The sequence below is a fragment of the Rattus norvegicus genome, chromosome 17, assembly GCF_021556685.1.
Source record: "Rattus norvegicus strain SHRSP/BbbUtx chromosome 17, alternate assembly SHRSP_T2T, whole genome shotgun sequence".
Taxonomy (NCBI): Eukaryota; Metazoa; Chordata; class Mammalia; order Rodentia; family Muridae; genus Rattus; species Rattus norvegicus.
This window is the reverse complement of record NC_141550.1, coordinates 70,962,449-70,984,838: the sequence shown is the minus strand read 5'-3', so window position 1 is coordinate 70,984,838 and position 22,390 is coordinate 70,962,449. Positions and strand designations below refer to the sequence as shown.

The following is a 22,390-nucleotide window of genomic DNA, read 5'->3' as shown; positions in this document are numbered from 1 at the left end:
GCTCGAACCTGAGAAGACAGTAGAAAAGCACCGGGATCATACACTCTGGGGGACTGTATGAGTAACCACTGTTGGATCCTCTACCTGTGATTTGGGCATGATTGGTAGCTAATAATGGGAGACTTGTTTGATACAATCTAGCTCCTTTTTTTCTTCATTTGGGTTTAAGAAGTTTTATTTTATCTTACAAAGAAACTCACACTGCAGAGGACACAGATCAAGTTGAAAGTACAACAATGAGTCTGTCAGTCCTGAGCCCCAGCATAGCAGGCCTCACTGAGCAGTCCCTTCATGTAGGAGCCAAGATCAGAGATAGTAAATCTAAGCTTCTGAACTCAATCTCCTGACCCAGAGCATGAGACCACAACGACTGCAGATCCCCCAACCCCAGATTTTGCAACCAGAGGTTAGTTGATAGCAACCTCATCAAATAAAACTGCCTTCCAGATCCTGGGCATTGGTCTGTGCCATATCATACAATAACACAGTCCCGAAACAAGGACATGAAGTTAGCCATTGTCAAATGAAGCTGGAATCTTCAGCTAGCACAACATTTGCATTATGATTCAAAGCGATATTCTAAATACGAGCCTGGTCTCTTCCCCCTCCTGTTCCTTATCTTCCCTCCCTTCCTTCTCCTGCTTCTCAAACTCATCATCCTTCCTGTTTGTTCCCTTCCTCATCTTCCTTTCCTTCCTTCCCATTCTCTGTTCTTCCATTCCTTCCCATCACCTCCACCTTCTTCTTTTAACCCTCTTAGTCCTCTGCTTCCTCCCGCTGCTCCTTTCCCTCCTCTTTTTCTACTTCTGGAGTCATCCCACCCCTGTAAAATCACCATCTGAAATTCAAACATGGTCTCTGAGAAGCTGGCTGTAGAAGCAGGGGATGCTCAGTCTCTTTCTGAAATGGAAACCATCCCACTCCATTGTGGGGATTTCAGGGATAATGTATGTCCAATACATTCTTAAGGTGACTCGGAGCCATGTAACCTGGGGGCTCCACAGCTGTCTATTTTTCCATAAAATACATGTGTATTTTGTTGTCTTATGCATCTCTTAATCCAGTCAAGCTGACAATCGAAACTAACCATCACTGCTGCACAATGGCACCAAATAGTCCATGCAGTCACAAGGTCATAACCCACCATCATTTAGTCTTAAGTTATGTGCTTTTACAAACATATACACGGTCTCAAACTTAATAAGAAAATCATGATTCTTGAATTATAGACATGCTAGTTCTGTCTCCCATCTTTAAATTTTTCTTTGTCATAGATTAGAATCAGTCATATCCAGTATCAATTTATTCATTTGTCTGTTTTTATCACAGACTTAGAAACTAGAAAAGGCAAGCGATAAAATGTCCACACATCAGCATGCACACACACACACACTATTCATATTTATCGCATTAAACCTGCAGATGTCAGTTTTGTTCTCAATAAGGTCTCGAATAAAAGCCATGATGAAAATCAGAAAAACTACCATAAATAAAATATGTCTTCCCCATTGTGGTAGTTTTCCAAATCAGTAACCCAGAATAGAATAGTGCAAACACTAGTTAGGAAATGTTTTCCATATGGTCTTGGTTGAGCGCTGCTTCCATTCTTTCCAACTTGCTCATGAGTTCTTGAAAATCAATTAACCTCTATTTCACTCTTCCTTCTAAATCTTAACAGAATAAAGTTGCATGCTTTAAAATGTTCTCAAAGTAAAAACTTGCTCGAGCTCCGGCACGAAGCAAAGGGTTTATTGTATTGAAAGGTTGGCCTGTGTCCGGGGCCACATTGATGTGAACGTCTGTCCTGGGCCACATGCTCCCTACACCACTATGACATGTAAAAGGACATGTGGCCAAGCACATGTGATGAACACTCTGAAGGCATAATATACAAATAATCTTCCTTCTCTTTAGTTCTTTTCCCCTACTGCTCCGGCATTTTAGACACAGTCATTCATATGTATATGAAGTGGCTTGATTCTATTTGTGTACCATAGGTATAAAGTACCGATATGAAAAATGTGCTGTCTGCATGTGTTGGGACCCAGATGTAGGGCCTTATCTTCACTCTGAAACAAGGTCTTTTGTTTGCTACTTCATATGCCAGGCCAGTTTGCTGGTGAGCTTTTGGGGACTCTCCTATTTCTCATCTCACTGTGAAAGCAGTAGGCCTATTGCTATGAAATGTGGATCCAGCTTTAAGTGGGTTCTAGTGATCTGAACTCAGGGCTTCACACTTGTATGGCAAGAATTTTACATACTGAGCCATCTCTCCAACCCTGAAGCTATTTCTAATATTGTAAGAAGTGAGCCAAGACCAGAGCGCTCATATTTTGGCTCCATTTTGTTACCAATATCATAAATACAACAAGTTCAATAAATATTTTCTATTTACTACATCTGACCATTATTTAATAATTTTTCTACCAGAATATTAGAAGTAATGGTTTTCATGACTGGCAGTGGGTCGCAAGAGTGAGCACACACAAATGCCCAGTTAATGTTGAAGGCTTTTTTTAATGGAGAACAAATGGAGGAGAAGTGAATTTCTAAGGAGCATAGTCTGAATAGTTCTATTTTGATTGATGGTTTAAGTTAATTAATAATTTCTCTATTTTTGCATGCCCTTCTCACAATGCATCTGATTTCAATTAATGTACTCCCCACTATGCATAGGCATAATACAGTAAAATAAGGGATTCTCCCTAAAATGTAACAGCAGATACAGACATGGCTTATTGCACATATATCAACAGTCATTCTCGGCCATATTGGCCTTTCTATTCTTTATACCTGTATACAAGGAGAGTGTATTGAATAGAAGCTATCTAAATATGATCACAGGGGTTGGAAAACTTATAGCATTTTTCCAAGATGGGAATATTTGTAATCCGATGCAGGTGGGATATTATAAGACATTCTGCGATTGCTAGGTGTAGGAACTAGTCTGACAAGTAAATTATTAAAGAGGCTTATGTGTCCGTACCCCCAACCAAATGCGATACCAAGCTTAAGCATCTCCTGAACTTGCCTGCTTCCCGCAGACAAGATTGATGTTATAGAAGAGAAGGCTGAGGAAGGCAGGAGCAAAGAATAAAGCTGCCTGGAGCTTTCATGTCGCTTTCTTGCAAGGCAAAGACAAGGACATAGAAACAGAGAAATAACTAGTTAAGATCAGGTAGATTCTTCATTTTGCTCATTTTTTTTGAAAATTCTTTCTTCATATAATATCTTATATATATTCTTTGACATTTTGGCATGTGAATACAATGTAACTTGATCCTCTTCCGCTTGCCACAGGCATCCCAATAACTGACTGCCCTCCTGTTCTTCTCTCTCTCTCTCTCTCTCTCTCTCTCTCTCTCTCTCTCTCTCTCTCTCTCTTTCATTTTGGTAACCACTGTTGGAGTGCTAGCAGATCTTGCTGGCTTCATCTTTCTCGGATCTTGAGTATGCATATGTAGCTGCTATGAGTTATGAATGGGAAGGGTCATGTCCTATCCAGAAGACAGCATTTCATAGCATTTATCTCTCTCCTCTGGTTCTCACATTCTTTCTTCTACCCTCACTCACAGTGCTCTTTTATTCTCGAGGGGGTATTGATACAGAAGTCCCACTGAGGCCTGAGAACTCAACAGTACCTTATTCTTAGCATTTTGACCAGTCATGGGTCTGTGTTATTGCAGAGAGAAGCTTCTCTGGTCAAGGTTGAAGGCAGCCTTAGTCTCTGTGCACAAACATACATATCTAGAAGGTATTTGAGGAACATATCCCATTAGCAAGAAAACAGTACTAACTTCCCCTCCCCATGTCCTGCAACCTCCATTTATGAGCATCCGTTGCTTTGCTATACTCTTAATTAGCTTACTAAGCAGCAGTTTTTCTTATGGTATTTCTATATATACCCAGTTGGCTTGACTCTTCTTCCCACTTTCTCCTTTTCTCTATCTCCTCCTCCCCATCCCCACCCATACCCTTCCAGTCCCAGTATCCTCCCTTCTATTTTCACATCACACATGATCAGAATTTTTTTTCTAAAGATACAAGGATGAAAACAGAGAGTTTCATTATCCTGTTAAATAAAACAAGATTTTTTCCCCTCCAGAAATTTGTCTAGTCTGTCTCTGTATCCTGATATTCTGGAAGTCAGACAACTCAGCCTAGGTTTGGTATAGCTTTAATTGGCTTTTAGTCTAGTCCACTTTGGCCCAGCTCTGGAGTATAGCACAAAACAGTGGCTACCAGATAACTGTAGTACTTTTATCTGTTTGATGCACATAGTGTGGAAACCAAGGCTCAAAGACCATCTATCTCCTGCCTACTTACTTCTGGTGACTGAAAGAATGGCAACTGAAGCCCAAGGTTGCATTCCTTCAATCCCTAGTCTGACTCTCAAGATCAGAATGAGATGCTTAAGAGAGCCACTGTTCACTTAATATCAGTTCGTTTGCCAGTGGTGCCTCTACCCCTTTTCCCCCAGAGTCCTAGGTCTCAGATGATTCGTTACCCCCCAGATAGTACTACATCTAAGTCTTCCTTTTTCTTTTACCCATTCTTTTATCACTGACCAAATTCAAGATGAAACTCAAAAGGAGGAACATTTTAATTTTTGCCCAACGTTACATGATGGTTCAGGGCACAGTTGGCTGACCCCAGTTTTGTAAGGATGATGATAGTGTGAAGATTTTATAAGAGCAAAGCTGCTCACCTCATGGTAGCAAGGAAGTGAAGAAGGAACAGGAAGGTGCTGGTCCCAAATGATATGACTTCCTCTAACTATGCACTTCCTCCTCAAGGTTCTACCACCTCCCAAAAGGGCCACAGGCCAGATATGAAGCTGTCAAAATCACATAGGCCTTTGAGGACAATTTATATCCAAACTTTAGCCACATAGCCAAATGGATGAATGAATGAATGAATGAATGAATAAATAAATATTTTAAAAATTGACTCCCACACTGGTGGGATGGAGCAGTGGATAAGATGCCTAACACGTAATCCTGAGAACTTGAGTTCAGTTCCTAGATCCCAGGGTAGAAGGAGCAAATTGGCTTCTAAAATTATCCCCTGACTTCCACATACACATCACACATACACACATAACAAATTAAAATCAGTTGTTTAATTGGCTCCTTTTCTAGACTCTTTTGTAGAGCAAATTCCCTAAAGATTCTGTGTAGAAATTGCTATCATTTATAATAGATGTAAGAATTATAAGCTTCCACGAGGGTCGGTTACATTTAGTTTGTCCCCCATTCATCAGGAAGCCAAGCTCTGAGGCTTCCCATGTATTTTGATCATTGATTTGCAGGAGACTATAGACCTCCTTCCGGATGGAAAGCTTGGGTAAATATCTTATGTCCATGTACTCGCCCTACAAAAGAAGGTGGCGAGAAGTCCCTTACTCTCTAAGGCCCAAATGAAGAAACCAGAGTGAGACCTACCCTCTTCTATAGAAGGATGTTTGATGCCTCTTGGAATGATGATATTTTCTGCTCTCAATCTTGTTTAAGGAGGTTACCCTTTGTACCAAGAAAAGGGACCTCTTGAAAAAATTTTTTTTCTAGGTTTATAAAAGAAAAACCTTCATACAACAGCTGGGCTTCAGCTGACGCTGTTGCCGCTGGCAATTTACACTCCTTTGAACTTAAATTAAAATCTCAATGCCGATTTTTTTTTATGAAAAAGCCTCCACAGAAAATATAATTACTGCAATGAAGATTCATTGCTCCTCGCCGGGGATGTGTGGCAACTATTCTGTTCAATTTGCTGAGGAATGTCACAATAAAATGATGGGGATAACCCCTGAAAAAAACAACTACCAAAGATAATTCATAATCAGAGCAGATGAAACAGAGTAGGAGGGGAGACAATTATCTGCTCGGGCTAAATATTGTGGGTGTCTGATACAGAAGCACAGTGCTCTCTGACAACCAGCTGAACCGGGACTCCATCAAAGAAAGCACTTTGCTTTCTACTCTATTGATGGCGTCTCATAATAAAATAATAATTTGCATTTCTATGGAGCCTTTCATCTCACAGGACTTTAGAGATGCTAAATTATTTAGCTTTAATATGTCTGGAAGGGGTCAGTTTCTTTACCTGCTAACCCAAGGCAGGAGGAATGAGGTAAATGACCTTATGGAGAGCGCAGTTCAGGAAAGGTCACACAGGATAGCTTCCTCTCTTCTCCTCAGGGTATTTTTTAACTCATCCAAACAGTGGTTTCCTTTTCAACTCTGACCAGAATCACCCCATCACTGTATGACATAAAAAATTATGTAGCCAAAAAAGAACCTTTGGAAGCATCATCTCTATCTGGGAATTCTTTCTTTCCTGATTTATCTTCATTATTAGTGAATATTTCATCTGTTTTTTTCCTAACTGTTCATAGAGATGAAGAACTGACTAAAAATTGGGACATTCATTTAGTCACGATTCAACGTGAGTCACAAGTATCTATCCCCTCTCTACAGTCCTATCTGGTTTATAAGAGACACAAACCTTGAATGGTTTGTGTCTTTAGTTTTGCTCTATCTGCATGGAGAGCAGAATATTATTGTCACACATAATCTTGCATTCAAATTTCCTTGAATAGACATCCCCGCTGAGCCTGAGGTAAGAGCTATGAAGCCAGGTACAGGAAGAGGTTAAGAGGAAGAGTAGAGCAATTCTATCCCAGTTCAGAGGGCCAAGGAAGAAAACCTATAATTTAGTGAGCATAACAACTCAGAATTCAATATTAAGGGCTCTTTTAATCTCTGAGCCATCTCCCATGTTAAAATAATTCATCGGAAGGCCATTGGGTTGAAATGGCTCTAGCATCTTGAGTTCCTGTTTAATTAAGCCGAATATCAACTCAGCATTAAGAGGAAATAAGGCTCACTCTTAACTAATGAGAAACCATTACACAATGTCCAAGTAGCCACTAGAAATGAACCCACTAACTAGATACCTCTTACCATCAAGTATTTCCTTTGACATGCTTCCACAAACTATATTCGTTTGTTGATTTGGGGCTTTTGCTTGTTTGAATGATTCATGATTCTACTATATAGGTTAGGCTAACCTATATTGCTCAGGTCAGCCCTGAACTCATGGCAATCCTCCTGCCACTGTTTCAGAAGTGCTAGGGATACAAGGTCGAGATATAGCTTTCATAAATGTCTCTTCTTGCGTCCTTGGTTCACTCGTTAGTTAGTTAGGGTCATATGCTCATGATATTTTAAAGACTTTTGTATCTAGATACAATAGATATTTCCTCTTTACATTTATTATGCTGTACTACATGAGGCTATCCTTATGCAAGTAACAGTATACATTAGGAATACTCCCATGCCCTGCTATGTGTCCTTACCTTTACTCCTGACCACATTAGATGCCTCTGTCTCTGACTCTGTTTTATTTCTGCTTCCATGTCATTTGTCAACAGATGAATTTTCAAGTGAAGAAGCAGCCTACGGGATGGAAGAAAATGTTTGCTAGTACTCAAAAAGGTAAAGCCAAGTACCTCTTGGGAACCTTCCTCTCGGCTCTTCTTCTGGGGCCCTGAACACTGAGGGCCAGCCATCATCAGCCTGACTATGGAGCCATCATTGGCTGCTCAAACAACCCTTTTTTTCTTTTTAAATGTACTACATGCATCGATTTGTGTGCATGTGCATTCTCTCTCTCTCTCTCTCTCTCTCTCTCTCTCTCTCTCTCTCTCTCTCTCTCTCTCTCTCGTGTGTGTGTGTGTGTGTACCAGAGGATGACTTACTGGAATCATTTCTTTCCTTCCACCATGTGAGGCCCAGAGATTGAACTCAGGTCATTCAGTTTGGCAGCAAGATCCTTTAGCCTCAGAGACACCCACCCATTCCTCTAACTTGTTAAAATGTAAATCTAACCGTATTTACCTCTTAATATCCCCCAAATGATATCTTACTGGAGTTAAAATTTTTCATTTAATCATTCAAACTTCAAAAGATAGTCGGCCAAGAAGTGATGTTTCCCCCCCTTAGATTTTCTTTCGATACAACAAAAGCATTCTCTCGGGTGTTGCAGATCAAATCCCAGTTTCTCAGGACTTTTGTTTTGTTTGGAAGCTATTGCTGGGATCTCACTCCATCCTCCTCTTTACTCCCCTGGCCTGAGTGGTCCCCTGAGAGCATGGGGATGAGACATTTGGAGCATGGCATAGCAAAACCAGGCAGGACATAGAGTCAAGTGGGACACTCTCGAAGTGTGATGGTGTGACATCTCCAGAGAGTACATCGCAAGTATTTTCAGAGGTGAGAATGGACAAGGAACAGAGACCAGAGGGAATGGTGTCCTGTCTACATGCTGTGGTGGGATGTGGACAGTTTCCTAATGTTTCCAGACAACTTTCCTGAAGGGCATTTCACTCTGGGGCGGATTGACAGTCTCCTTTGAATTAACTCTTAAGGTAGGAAACAACGGCATGCCATTTTTTGTTTTTGTTTTTGTTTTTAAATCATCTGATAATCTTTGCGTCGGTCTTGAATCACTACAAAGGACACAAAATTTAGGACTCAGATCTCATTCTTTTGAGCAGTCATCAAAGTCCAGCAGATTTAGCTATTGTTTCAACAAGCTGTTGATTTTGAAGGGGTCTGTCCTCAATAACCTCAAGGACACTAATATCTGACTAGCCAGCTAGCTGACAATAATATTATTTTTCTAGTTATCTGACATGAAACCATTGACTAGAATAAATAATAGTGCTTACTGTGTCATCTCTTTGAATCAGAAGGGAGGATCCATGCTGGGGACAAATGCCAGAATCAACGTCTGGTGTCTCCAGAGCACAGGAAAAAACCAGATCCTGCTGTGTCAGTGTTTACTATTGAAGGGAATTTAATTGGAGTGAAATTGATATTGTTAAGAGCAATTTCTTTGTTGCATATGACTGTATTTTATCTCAAAGCACTGCTTGTGCACTGCAGACACACACGTGAGCACACACACACACACACACACACACACAGAGAGAGAGAGAGAGAGAGAGAGAGAGAGAGAGAGAGAGAGAGAGAGAGAATACTGCACAGCTTCTGCTCCCATTGCCATCCGGACTCCTCCCCCACCGTGTTATGAGAATTATCAGAGTCTACACATTCTGAATGGTGCTCACAGGAAGTTGCTTTGTTTAGAACACAAAAATCACTCATGGTCCAGCTGCTTTCCCTGCTGGACAAAAAAAAATGCCTCTGAGATGATGTAATGAAATGTATTTGAATAGAGTCCTTACACTGGTGGGAACTATTTTAAACTGAAAGGAAAGAATTTCTCTTCGGTGATGAAATTCTTACTCCTCTGAATGCACTTGGAGAATCCTTCTAGATCTACAGTTTTTACAACAACTGAACCCTGCTATCTAGCAGGATTGAATTTAGTTCAATGATAGAAAACTGCAATTATGCATGGCTTTGGGGGAGACTTCTAACACCGTCATTCTTCCACACCATCAACATTGAACTGTGATTGCTGGAATATTTGGTTTTATGCCATTTTAGATTGTTCTCCTTAGTTGTGGGATTTCTGGATTTGTTTATTATTTATAAATGGTGCTATGTGTTCTGCCCATTGTATACAGGTGGCTTGATAGTTCTCTCTGGTGAATTCAGTCTTTGATTTTTCGGATAGTACTGCCATCCATGAATAAACACAGTTGCCAAGAGGTCACTTTGATAATTTCTTACATGGTATTGCCCAAACTGTGACATATATTTACCTCACTTTCCCAGATCCATTCTTTAGTCAGTTACTTAATTTCCTCACCACCAGCAACTTTCTATATATTAAGGTAATATGAGACTATATTTCTTATCTATTTTTGTATGAATATGAATCCTATTACACAAAGAGCAGTGTAAGAAAATAAATGGAGCTCTTTGATCAATACGCTGAACAAAATTCATACCTGTCATTCTCTCTGTCTCTTTTTGTGTGTGTGTCTTTGATTCTGTCTCTGTCTCTCTGTTTCTCTCTCTCTCTCTCTGTCTGTCTCTGTCTGTCTGTCTGTCTGTCTCTCTGTCTGTCTCTCTCTCTCTCTCTCTCACACAAACACACACACACACACACACACACACACACACACACACACAGGGGGTGCATAGAACACAAATTCCAGGAGTGTCTCTAATCTAATTCAACACTAAAAGCCCAATACTAAAGTATGTGGCCAGAACACAGGATGGAAGGCTTCTGGTGTGCACTTTCTACCACATCCCTGTATATAGTTTGTCAAGGCAGGCATACGTGGAAGATAAGTATCCACCACTGATATCTGAGGTCTCATCTCTATTTAGTAGGCAAAAGGGTGCAGTGGGTCTGTGATTCCTGATTAGTAATTCTTACTTAAGAGACCAATCTTTCTCTACTAAGCCGGATACTCTGGAGATGTACCTGATGACCACTCTTAACAATCTATCTAGGTAATTCTGCTAGAGTCACAACTGAGTATAGGGGTACCCATTGAAAATTTCAATTTGTGTTCCAGAACAAAGACCTGGACCAGGAGCACACAGATAGTGAGTGAAATTTTGTTAAGAATAAAGAAATCAATCCAATCCCTAAGAAAGGAAGGAACTGGAGAGTTGGGAGACTCCAATGCTCAAATCCTGGGTACTTCCTTCCCAACAGAAAAACAAACTATGATTTTATATGTAAGTAGAATCTACTTTTCATGACCTGTACATTGCTTTCTTTTCGACTGCGTACTCTATCTCTTATACAGAGCCTTGGTGGGAAGAAGTTTTTGCAAAGTGGCTCCTTTCATACATTAATCTTGATACCTTTCCATCTATGCCCTACACTCTTGCCACAACCCCGAGGGATTATAAGATTCTGAAAAGAAAGAACTAAAATTATTTTCAGCAATAAACGTCCTAATAGGAGTCCCAGAAATAAATGATATCTAAACATTATTAGATACTTTGAAAGCTAGAGCCACTGTTAACCATTTCCTTGCTTGAAAAAAAACATATGGCTTTTAGCACCAAGACGTAGAAGTGTAGGTTCAGTGGCACATCAGCATAAAACAAACAAACCAAACCAAACCAAACCAAACCAAAACAAAACAAAAACAAAAACTTTACATAAGTTTCAATGGACGCTCTTGCTCTGGGAGTTTTAGTTGTTAAGAATGATATATTAACTGTTTCATTTTTGAGTCCTCATGGACCATTATGGTCTGAATGTAAATGTTTCCCATAAGCACATGTGTGGGAACAGTTGCTGTACAGCTAGGAGGAATGCTGCCGTGAGACACTGTGGAGTCTGTGGAATGCGGGGTCTGGTTGAGGAAATAGATTACCTGGGGGAGTGGAGGCTCAGATCTTGAGAATTACAACTAAGCCCCTTTCTATTAAAAACGTTTCCATTTACGAGTCATGTGATATATTAAGTACATGGTTTTTGCCCTCTCTACCATGTAGTTTCCAACCATGATATCTTTTCCCAGCATGATGCCACATCAAAAATAAGCCCAAATCAACGTCATCTTCCTTCTGTTGATTATCTTCCAATAGTTCATATTTATTGAATGGTTGTTAAAATGTGTGTGTAAGTCAATCCTGACTCTTTTGGTCATTTTGTTATTGTCGGTTGATTTCTCCAGGCCCCTAAACTTTTTCTTCTATCTTTATTAACTTGAGTATTTCTTATTTACATTTCAATTGTTATTCCCCTGCCCAGTTTCTGAACCAACATCCCCCTAGCCCCTCCCCCTCACCTTCTGTATGGGTGTTCCCCTCCCCATCCTCCCCCCATTACCGCCCTCCCCCCAACAATCACCTTCACTGGGGGTTCAGTCGTGGCAGGACCCAGGGCTTCCCCTTCCACTGGTGCTCTTACTAGGCTATTCATTGCTACCTATGAGGTTGGAGCCCAGGGTCAGTCCATGTATAGTCTTTGGGTAGTGGCTTAGCCCCTGGAAGCTCTGGTTGCTTGTCATTGTTGTTCATATGGGGTCTCGAGCCCCTTCAAGTTCTTCCAGTCCTTCCTCTGATTCCTTCAACCGGGGTCCCGTTCTCAGTTCAGTGGTTTGCTGCTGGCATTCGCCTATGTATTTGCTGTATTCTGGCTGACTCTCTCAGGAGAGATCTACATCCGGTTCCTGTTGGCCTGCACTTCTTTGCTTCATCCATCTTATCTAATTGGGTGGCTGTATATGTATGGGCCACATGTGGGGCAGGCTCTGAATGGGTGTTCCTTCTGCCTCTGTTTTAATCTTTGCCTCCCTCTTCCCTGCCAAGGGTATTCTTTTTCCCCTTTTAAAGAAGGAGTGAAGGGTTCGCATTTTGGTCATCCTTCTTGAGTTTCATGTGTTCTGTGCATCTAGAGTAATTCAAGTATTTGGGCTAATAGCCACTTATCAATGAGTGCATACCATGTGTGTTTCTCTGTGATTGGGTTACCTCACTCAGGATGATATTTTCCAGTTCCATCCATTTGCCTATGAATTTCATAAAGTCATTGTTTTTGATAGCTGAGTAATATTCCATTGTGTAGATGTACCACATTTTCTATATCCATTTGTCTGTTGAAGGGCATCTGGGTTCTTTCTAGCTTCTGGCTATTATAAATAAGGCTGCCATGAACATAGTGGAGCACGTGTCTTTGTTATATGTTCGGGCATCTTTTGGGTATATGCCCAAGAGAGGTACGTCTATTGAAGGAAAGGTTTTCTTTCAACAGAAGCTGTGTGTCTTAGACTGTTCATCTGAATTATGTCCACACTAATATGCCCTTGTATAAGTAATTGGTAGATACACATAGTAGGAGGTTTAGGAGTAACACTTCTGTAAGGAAAGGGAAGACATTAGAAATCTATAAGAAGCGTTTCATCTTGGGCTAGCGACTTGATTCAGATTGTAAAAGCTCTTATTGTACAAGCCTTTGTGACCTGAATTCAATCTCTGGAACAAATGTAAACAAAAAAAAAATGGAAGCATAGAATCAACTTTGCAAAGATGTCCTTAAACTTTCAAATACACACCAAGGCCTGGGCATTGCATACAAGCACTGTACACACAATGTTAATAAATAAAACTTGTAAACAATTCATCTCTTCCCCACAACAACTTGCAAGAGATATTGATCACGCTGTCTTGGCAATGAGAGAATTGGTAGAGAGAAAACAGATTCAAGCTACAGACAATAAGGAGAAAACCTCGATTGACAACCAGGGAAGAAGGTAACTGAGGCAGCGAGTTTGATGTAGAGGAAGAGAAAGAGATTGGTGTTGAGGTAAATAGGCAGAAGAAACAAAATTGCTGTAGTGTCCATGAGACAGGCGAATTGTCCAGAACCTATGCAAATGGCAGACTCAGGTTAAACAAGTGGGATTACAACTTCATTTTTTAACCACTGTGAAACTTCTAGAAGATTACCAAACCCAGGAAAGGCTTTATTTTCCTTATCTTTATGATTTGAATGCAAACTGCCTCTGATAGGTGCACGTGATTGGTCCTCAGTGGGCGGTGCTCCTTTGAAAGATGGTGGCTTCTCCAGGCGACATTCCTATATGGTAAGCACAAGAAATGAAGGGTGATGCTTTCATGGCTTTGATTCCTAGTCCACCATGTTTGAGGAACTCTGCTACCCTTTCCCACATCCATTGAACTGCTTTTCCATGCCTTCCCATCAATGATAAATGTATCCTCTGAAACCATGAGCCAAAATACATCTTTTTTCTCCCTTAAGTTGTTTCTGCATGGTTATTTTAGTGAGAACAATGAGAAAAATAACTAACATTTATTTGTAGAAGTTGAATAGTTATGAGCCTGGGTTTGTATTTAGACTGAGGTCAAATAACACGTGTAAAGTTCTAAGTATAATGTGACTCGCTATTGCATTCTTGTCTTTTCAGCAAGCTCGTTGCAGGCCCGCTAAACAGAGTCCTCAATCAACAGCAAGCAGGATGCGCTTCATCTGTGAGGCAGAGGGCTGTGGAGGTATTTACAAATCTGACAGCTAAAGAACAAAAGCTGATGAGGTCATAGAGACTTGTCAAGATGGACCTTCCAGCTCTTTCATTTCAGGCCTACCGGCCTTCTGGATTTGACAATACAAGAAGCATGATGTCTGGTTTCCCCCAAGGGATTGATTTTTCTATAAAGGGAAAACTATGAGGTTAGCACCTGACATGCTAGTTCACTCATCTTCCAAGGGAGGCGAATTCCAGTGGGAGATTTGCCCATAGGATTTCAATACACAATTTATGGATAATGTCTTGTGAAATGAGTTCCAGTTTTTACACACAAACACACACACACACACACACACACACACACACACACACACACACACACACCTCAACAACAAGAAGAAAAACCCATAACGGCTTCAGCCCTAGGCCACTTGCCACCTGAAATGGTTCAAATTCTTTGGCAACAGAAGTATAAGGAGAGGTGAAATTGATGTCCGATGACTGCAAATAAAATAGCCATTTGTATGCTTCCTTTCTGATCTGTAGGAGTTCATCCATATAGTGATTCTGCCTTGGGACTGAGCCAGCGGTGTGAGAGGAAGAAGACTTAATTTCCTTGCCCTGCTCCTCGGGATATCCCCACAATGAGACCCTGAGTATTTTCTCACGTCTCAGGCATATGAGTTAATATATATTGTGTACAAGTGTCCTTCCTGACTTTTCCCTTGCAGAGGCTCTGTACAAAGGCTTTGAGAAGAAGAAGGTTTACTTCCGCACAGCATTCAAACTGAGACTACTATTGGCTATCCATGGTGTTTTATCTAGCCATGGGAACTTTGAGAATAGTAGAATATAAGATCACAGGGATCTGGCATGACTTTGTTCCCAAGAGTGTAGGATTCATCCCCTGGTGAGAAATTTTAATACTCATCCAATGACATCATCTGCAGAGAAGCTGATTGTACATCTCTTGAGAAACATCTTCCTCTCATGTCCTACTTATTTCCCAATGTGTGAAATTCCTCTAGTGGAGTAACCCCTCTGCCTTGGATTACCTCCATAGCTCTTAAGTTAAAGCCTTAGGTTATAATCACCCTACCATTAAGCCACATCCTGCTTTCTGTCCAAAAAGATAAGAACCAGACTCTTGGGAGGCAGGATATGAGGTAAGCAAGTACGTGTTAATCTTCACATGAGTTACTTATCTCATCACAACAAATACGGGTCAGAAACAACTTTTCATAAAAATCTGTATGTGTACGTGAGAGGTGCATAAACATTTGGAGATCAGAGGATGACATTGGTTATCGCTCTCTATCACTAATTACCTTATTTGAGGGAAAAGGGACAGAATCGCTCAATGAACCTTGATCTAGATGTTTGGCTAAGCTGACTAGCCAGTGAACTCATGGAGTCCTAATTAGCTTGGAAATTTGTGCTGTTCTTCCTGATCTATCCATGGGCAGAGATCTAAACTCCAAGTTCTTATGTTTATATAGTAACCAAACACTTTACCCACTGAACTATCACTCCAGACTCACATAAGCAAACTAAAGGAAGGGTTTATTTTAGCTCAGGATTTCAGAGGACTCAAATTCTTCCTAAGAAAGAAAGAATCACAGGGTTTGTGGTGGTGGCACCATGGGGCAAATGCTTTTTCACACCAGGACTGCCACAGTTCTAATTGGCTACTAGACATAATCTAGAATCACTTGGGAAGAGAGGCTCATGGGAGATCTTCTAAATCTATTGTCCTCTGGGCATGTTTATGAGGGGTGATTCTTAATTGTTAATTAATATAAAAAGACCTAGTCTACCACGGGAGGCACTAATCCATAGCCAGTAAATTCTGGTCTGTGTAAGTGTAGAGAGAGTACAAGGCATGAAAAAGAATGCTTGCACCTATACATTCTTTGCTCTTAGTATGGATGTGATGTGATCAGCAATTTTAAGTTCCTGTCACCTTGGCTTCTTTTCTATGATGGACTATAACCAGGAACTGTGAACTAAATAGACACTATCTCCCCTAAGTGGTATTTTTTTTTGCTTGGTTGTTAGTTTAGCAACAAAAAGTTGAGCTACAACAATACCTAGCCAAGTAGTGGAGGAAATGAGAACAGAATCAAGGGTGAGTATCTTTCCAAAGGCCTACCCACAGTAACCTACTTCCACAAGTCAGGTACCGCTATATAAAGGCTTCTAGTCTTCAGCATGGTTCTCAAAACATTGGAGTATATATTAAAACCTTGACCCTATGGGTAAAATATTACAGATACAAACCATCCAAATCTCTCATAAGCAACAAGACAGATACATGGTATCTCTTCAGGACCGTTAACTAATTCAGAATCACTTAAGAAACTTGTCTTTTCTATACATGGACTGACCCTGGACTCTGACCTCATAGGTAGCAATGAATATCCTAGTAAGAGCACCAGTGGAAGGGGAAGCCCTGGGTCCTGCTAAGACTGAACCCCCAGTGAACTAGACTGTGGGGGGGAGGGCAGCAATGGGGGGAGGGTTGGGAGGGGAAGACCCATAAGGAAGGGGAGGGGGGAGGGGGATGTTTGCCCGGAAACCGGGAAAGGGAATAACACTCGAAATGTATATAAGAAATACTCAAGTTAATAAAAAAAAAAAGAAAGAAAAGAAAAAAAATTAAAAAAAAAAGAAACTTGTCTTTTGTATCCATCACAGCATAGTAACATTCAGATAGATTTCAAACATTGGTTGGATGACTCATGTTAGTTTTATGTACCAGAGTCAGAGCTATACTCTGTCCATAGCTGGATTAGTGAGTGATGAAGGTTATGCTACACCAGAAGTGCATGTCTACTTATGGGCAGTTCTATACACATGCATTTCAGTCTTCATGTACAATGTATGGAGATAATTTAGAACAAGATAAATGTTCAGGGCCACCCACTCAATGTACTTGCCTTTCCCTAGAGCATATAAGACATGGTAATGGCTTCTGTAGATCTCTGCATGACAGAAACATTTCCCAAAAACTCCTTCTCCTCCTTTTTGCATTAAACCACAAAAATGTTCCACGAGACCCACTTAATATGAAGGAACTTCACTATTAGAAATTTGAGTACAGAAGAGAAAGTGTGTGTGTGTGTGTGTGTGTGTGTGTGTGTGTGTGTGTGTGTGTGTGTGTGTTTATATGGTCACACATATGGAGTACAGAGGACAAACTTCAGTGTTATCAGAAATTTGTCATTGTTCTTTAAGATGAAGTCTATCATTTGGCTGAAGCTCACTACCTAGGGTAGCCTGGATGGCCAGCACCCCCAGGATCCATCTGTCTCTGCCACACTAGCAGGAGGGTTGCCTTCACTATGCCCAGCATTTTCACTTAGGTTCTAGAGATCATACTTGGATCTCTGTGCTTAGAAGGCATCTGCTTTACTGATTGACTCATCCCCCTTCCCCTGGCCTAGGCCCTAGTAAAACTTGTTAATATGTTATCTAAAGCATTTCCAGAGGTCTGAGTTTGTGACCTGATGCTTTGTCATAGTTACAGCAGAGGAGCCATTTGGTCATTAGAGTATATCCACTAAGATTACAAACACATATACATGTGCGCATGCACACACACACATGCACATGCACGCACATGTACATGCACACATGCATGAAGACACGCATGCACATACACATAGAGGGGGGAGGTTATATGTAATTTCAGCATCTACTGCAGGATCCTGAGAAATCTATGGAAAATATTCAATGGAAAATAATTTGCCCCTAAAGATCCCCATCTCTTCTGCATAATCCTTTTTATTTACTGCAGTATTGAGAGTTGTCACTTTTGAGATTAGGTTATGAAGGGCTGTGACCTTTGCCTCCCTCATCTCTCTCTGGTTTTCCTCTATGCTTTCTCTACTAGAGGATCCACGGGGTGAGGACAATAGGGTGGCCTCAGCCAACAGTCTAGATGTTCCTAGTGCCATAAGTCTACCAACCCTGGAGAAACTGAGTCCTGGTTATATCCATGGAAGGGAGCTCAGAAGCAGAGGACACTGAAGTAGAACTTTCCAACAAGATCTCTACCCCGATTGTGAGCCTCTAAGGAGTTTTGGGCCAGCTCAGCTCCACAAAGAGTCGTGTTCTACAAAGTAAGTCAGATGATAAATGTGTGCTATTTCAAGCTGCCAATACTGAGACAACATATTACACAGTGGGAGATAACCAGTAAGCCAACACACTGGTCTGTTTCGAATTAGAAGCCACCCTAAATATTTTTTACTCTGTTTTCTTCACCAATATTGCAATCAGCCTTTCTCGGTGACTGTCTGGTTCTATTTTTCAACATCAAGTAAATTTCTGTCAGGCCTGCTGAAGAGTCTGATTAGTTCAGTCCATATTGAATTTTTTCATCTACAAGACACAGCATCTATTGTCTTGACAAGGTGAAAGCCCCTTAGAGCACTCATTCCTGACCTTTGAATAGTATAGCCCCAAGTAGCCTGAATGTGGGATTGACTGACAACAGTGTTAGATGTAGAACTCAGAACCACGCTTATGCTAAGCAAGTACTCTGCTACTGAGCTACATTTTAAACCGTTGTTATTGTTGCTGTACTTGCTTTCATTTTGGAGCAGAGTCTTGCTAAATTCTGTAGGCTGGACATGAACTGTCTGGGTAGTTTGGATGGGTTTTGAAGGTGAACCTTTCTGCTTGAGTTTCCCAATTAATGGAGTTTCCCATCATGCGCCATCATGGGTTTCTTTTTTGTTTGTTTGTTTGTTTGTTTCCATTTTGTTTTTATTCTTTCTGTGCTCAGCACAACCTGATTAATCCCCTATAATTCTTTTTTTTAATATTTAGAGAACATGACACACAGCTATTTATTACAGTCACTGTACTATACAACAGACTCCTTGAATTTATTCTTCCAATCTAACTAAAAATGGTTAGATTTCACCAACCTCCCTCTAATCTTTCCAAAAGGATACTCATAATCACTGTAACTACCACTCTGATATTGCATTCATGAGTTCAACATTTTCAGGTATCTCCTGGAAGTGGGGTTATGTAGAAATTATGTTTCCACGTTCAATGAAACAGTATTATTTCCTGTATCCGGTATCTGTTCTTCCATACCTCTGCTCAGTCCATACTCTGCTTATTTTGAATAATGCTGTAAGAAACATGGCCTTATGGATATCTCTTTGATGTATGAACATTTATTTCTTGGGGTAGATTCTCAGAAAGGATGCTGCTTGATCCAGGAGTTATTTAATTGCAAACAGATGAAATGCCGTCACCAGTAGGAATCACATTTCTTTAGAAGCAAAACTGGAGGAGACTAGAGGTTAGAATTTGGGTGAGGATTAGTTATCCAAATAAGGTAATTACAGAACTAAGAACAAGGAGTAAAGGGCAGAAAACAACCGGAAATCGGGACCAGAGAAACCATGAAGCAGGAAGCAGATTGGGTGTGGGATATAGAATTTGGGGAGACTAGAAATGACTTGGCAGTGCGAGTCGTGTTTGCTGGACTGGCTCAACTTTTCTCTGAGAATACCTCTGTTGATCTCCAAGGGCAATATCCAAGGGAAAGGGTTTGGTACATTGTGGTGTGTGTGTGTTTGTGTGTGTGTGTGTGTGTGTGTGTGTGTGTGTGTGTGTGTCTGTGTGTCAGTGTGTGTACCGAACTTCACTTTAATTTAGCAATGGCTCCCAAAGGAAATGGGAAGCTGGTAAAATGCAGTGCTTTAAAATTCACTTGGTAAATATTCCAGAATATGGAAATAGAATCCTTGCTCATTCCTTGCCTTCTTGGCACTCCTTAAAAACAAAAAGAATATTTATATCCATGACTAACGGTTCATTTATAGACTCAGCTCTACTCCTCAAGATATAGAGCAAATTTTAAAATGTGCGAAAATGTTAAAAGTCAGTTTATTTTGATGACTACTTAGGCTTAGTTTGCATTCAATTTAGGAAAGCAAAACAACAACACATTCATTAGGAATGCAAAGGTATTGTAAACAACCTAATAAGCAGGATGTTGTTTTCATTTGGTTCATATTAAAAGCAGACTTAAAGAATTATGCAAATCCATACTTAATACCAAATATATTTATGTATGTATATTACTTTTTCAATTCATAAATATTAAGAGGCTTTCTGGATAAGCTACTTTATTGCCTCATATAAGGTGTAATTCTAACTATGTAACAGTTTAGGCAAGCCAGGCTTAGTCAACTTGTATCTATATACGTAAACAACTTTTTCTAAATTAATTTAATAGACTAAAAATCAGTAAATACAATTGTTTTAGATTTTAGTTGTTGCTCATGTGGGTTTTACAACACTATATTACTGATCTGACCAAAGTTCTGTTTGGTCTACGTGTAGGTTGTTGTCAAGATTCCAGTGAGAAAAGGTGAGTCCCACTATCAATAGACTACTGACTGATTTCCCTAATAGAATTTAAATTCAGATATTTTAGGGTCCTATTATACTGGCTACCATCATTTTAAAAGAAAAGACATAGCAACTTAGAGAGATTCAGTTATACTTTTTAGGGTAGCTAATAAGTTGAGATGGCACCGCCAACATTTTTGAAGGTTGACTCATCTTGTTTTGTGACCCCTTCATCATCCTTAATGTCTCCACACTCTTAGCCATGCTGTTCTCTCAAATTAATTTCGACAGAACTCCTAAAGGAAGAGTGAATGTAATATTTTTAAGTACTGAAGCAGAAATTTGCCTCAGAAATGATCTGAAATAGTAAAAATTAAGCATGTGGACAGAAAGAACAGTTCCTCCCATACAGTCAAAATGGAGCTGAGACCTTCGGTAGAACACGGAGATGTTGAGCCTTGGATTTCAGGCTGTATTTTCTTTACTTTTGCAGTTTAAGTAAGCATCCTGCATGCAGCTGGAGAGGGTTCGTAATTCGATTGGAATGTTGTGACTACACCTGTTGTTCTTATTATAAATGCCTAATCCTTACTTGAAACTATATGTCACAATAATATCCTGTAGTGAAGACTTCTACCAGATAATTATTTGGCATGTAAACAAACAATGCTCCTCTTAGCTGTTTGAAATGGGATGTCTTCTAATTTTATCACCTACTTCTCGTTCATATATTACCAGGTATGGTAAATAAAAGCTAGGGAGACGCCTTCCATTTGTTATCCATCCCTTCTACTGTAATCTGAAATTAACAAGTGATATTTAATGCTTGCTGTTCCTCTGGGCTTATAAACATCAGCCCCCATTGTTTTCACACAAAGTAAAAAGACTATTGAGCTCAGTCCTTTGCTGTGAATACTTAGAGTGTTTGTAAAATGTTTCCCTGACATTACACCAGAGAGAGTGCTGTCCTCTTCACACAGTGTATCACCCAGAGTTGCTTAACACCCACCCAGTAGAAGTGTATTAATTGCCTTCCTTGTTATTGTGACTTTTAAAAAACTAGCAAAAGAAATTCAAGAAAAGAATAGGTTTATTTGGGGGTTCAATTTGGGGTACGCCCCAATATGGTGAAAGTAGTCAGTTACATTGTATTTCCAGTCAGGAAGCAGAGAAAGATGAACACAAGTCACTGGTACTCAGATCCATCTTTCTTTCTGTTCTCCAGAACCACAGCCTTTGAAATGGTGTCACATACATTTAGCATATGTCTACCTACCTTAATTAAAGTAATCTAGAAACTCCTTCCCTGACATCCCCAGGAATTTGTCTCTGAGGTTGATTCTAGATGAGGTTAAATTGACAATCAAGATTAGCCCTCATAGGAGGCAAGTGTGGACTTCATTCTGGTCTCTTTCTTCTCTATTTCTCCCCCTCCCTGTTTTCTTCTCCATCTTTTTATACTCCTGCTTCCCGACATTTACAGAGGAATTGCTATGAACAAAGCACTCACTTCATAATTAGTAAATATTAAAAGTTAGAGAAATAAACTTTTAGGATGTTGAGTATCTTATCTGTTGTTGTGCATCTAACAGGTTAAGAGGTTGGGATTTAATGAATATTGTCTGGCCCTACCTTGTACATATTGTTATCCATTCACTTTGTCTTTTGCAGTCTGACACACTCCAGTGAGAACAATAATGTCACAGGAGAGTATTTGAAGAGCAATCAGACAAACAGTCTTTCCCAGAGTCGATTTTCTTGCTCTGAGAACCCCTTTAGCTACTTCATAGTGCCGCAAGCAGAGGTAGTTCCCATACTTCTTTTTAGACCAACAGTTTTCCATACTTTCCAGCAACACTGATCTCCATGGTCAGGTCGGGACATACTCACTTTAAAGACTTTCAGATAACAAAGCACTTGGAAAGCCCCCACTTCCTCCAGTGTGTCTTTGATTCCTGTTCCATCAGTGATAGCAGTCCAGCCATTCTGAGAAGAGAACCTTATTCTTATCCCCACATCCTTGCCACCAATGCCTTCTCTTAAGGAAGTCAAAGATTCAAGCCCTGTCTATCTTTA

General features: G+C 40.2%; 1 long non-coding RNA gene across 1 annotated transcript; it reads left to right on the top strand.

The window, feature by feature from the left end:
• Positions 1-13,455: 13,455 nt before the first annotated feature.
• LOC148000258 (uncharacterized) lies at positions 13,456-14,628 on the top strand. Its single transcript, XR_015641325.1, has 3 exons — positions 13,456-13,531; positions 13,874-13,958; positions 14,480-14,628. It is a non-coding gene; the product is annotated as an uncharacterized LOC148000258 (long non-coding RNA).
• The last annotated feature ends 7,762 nt before the right edge of the window (positions 14,629-22,390 follow it).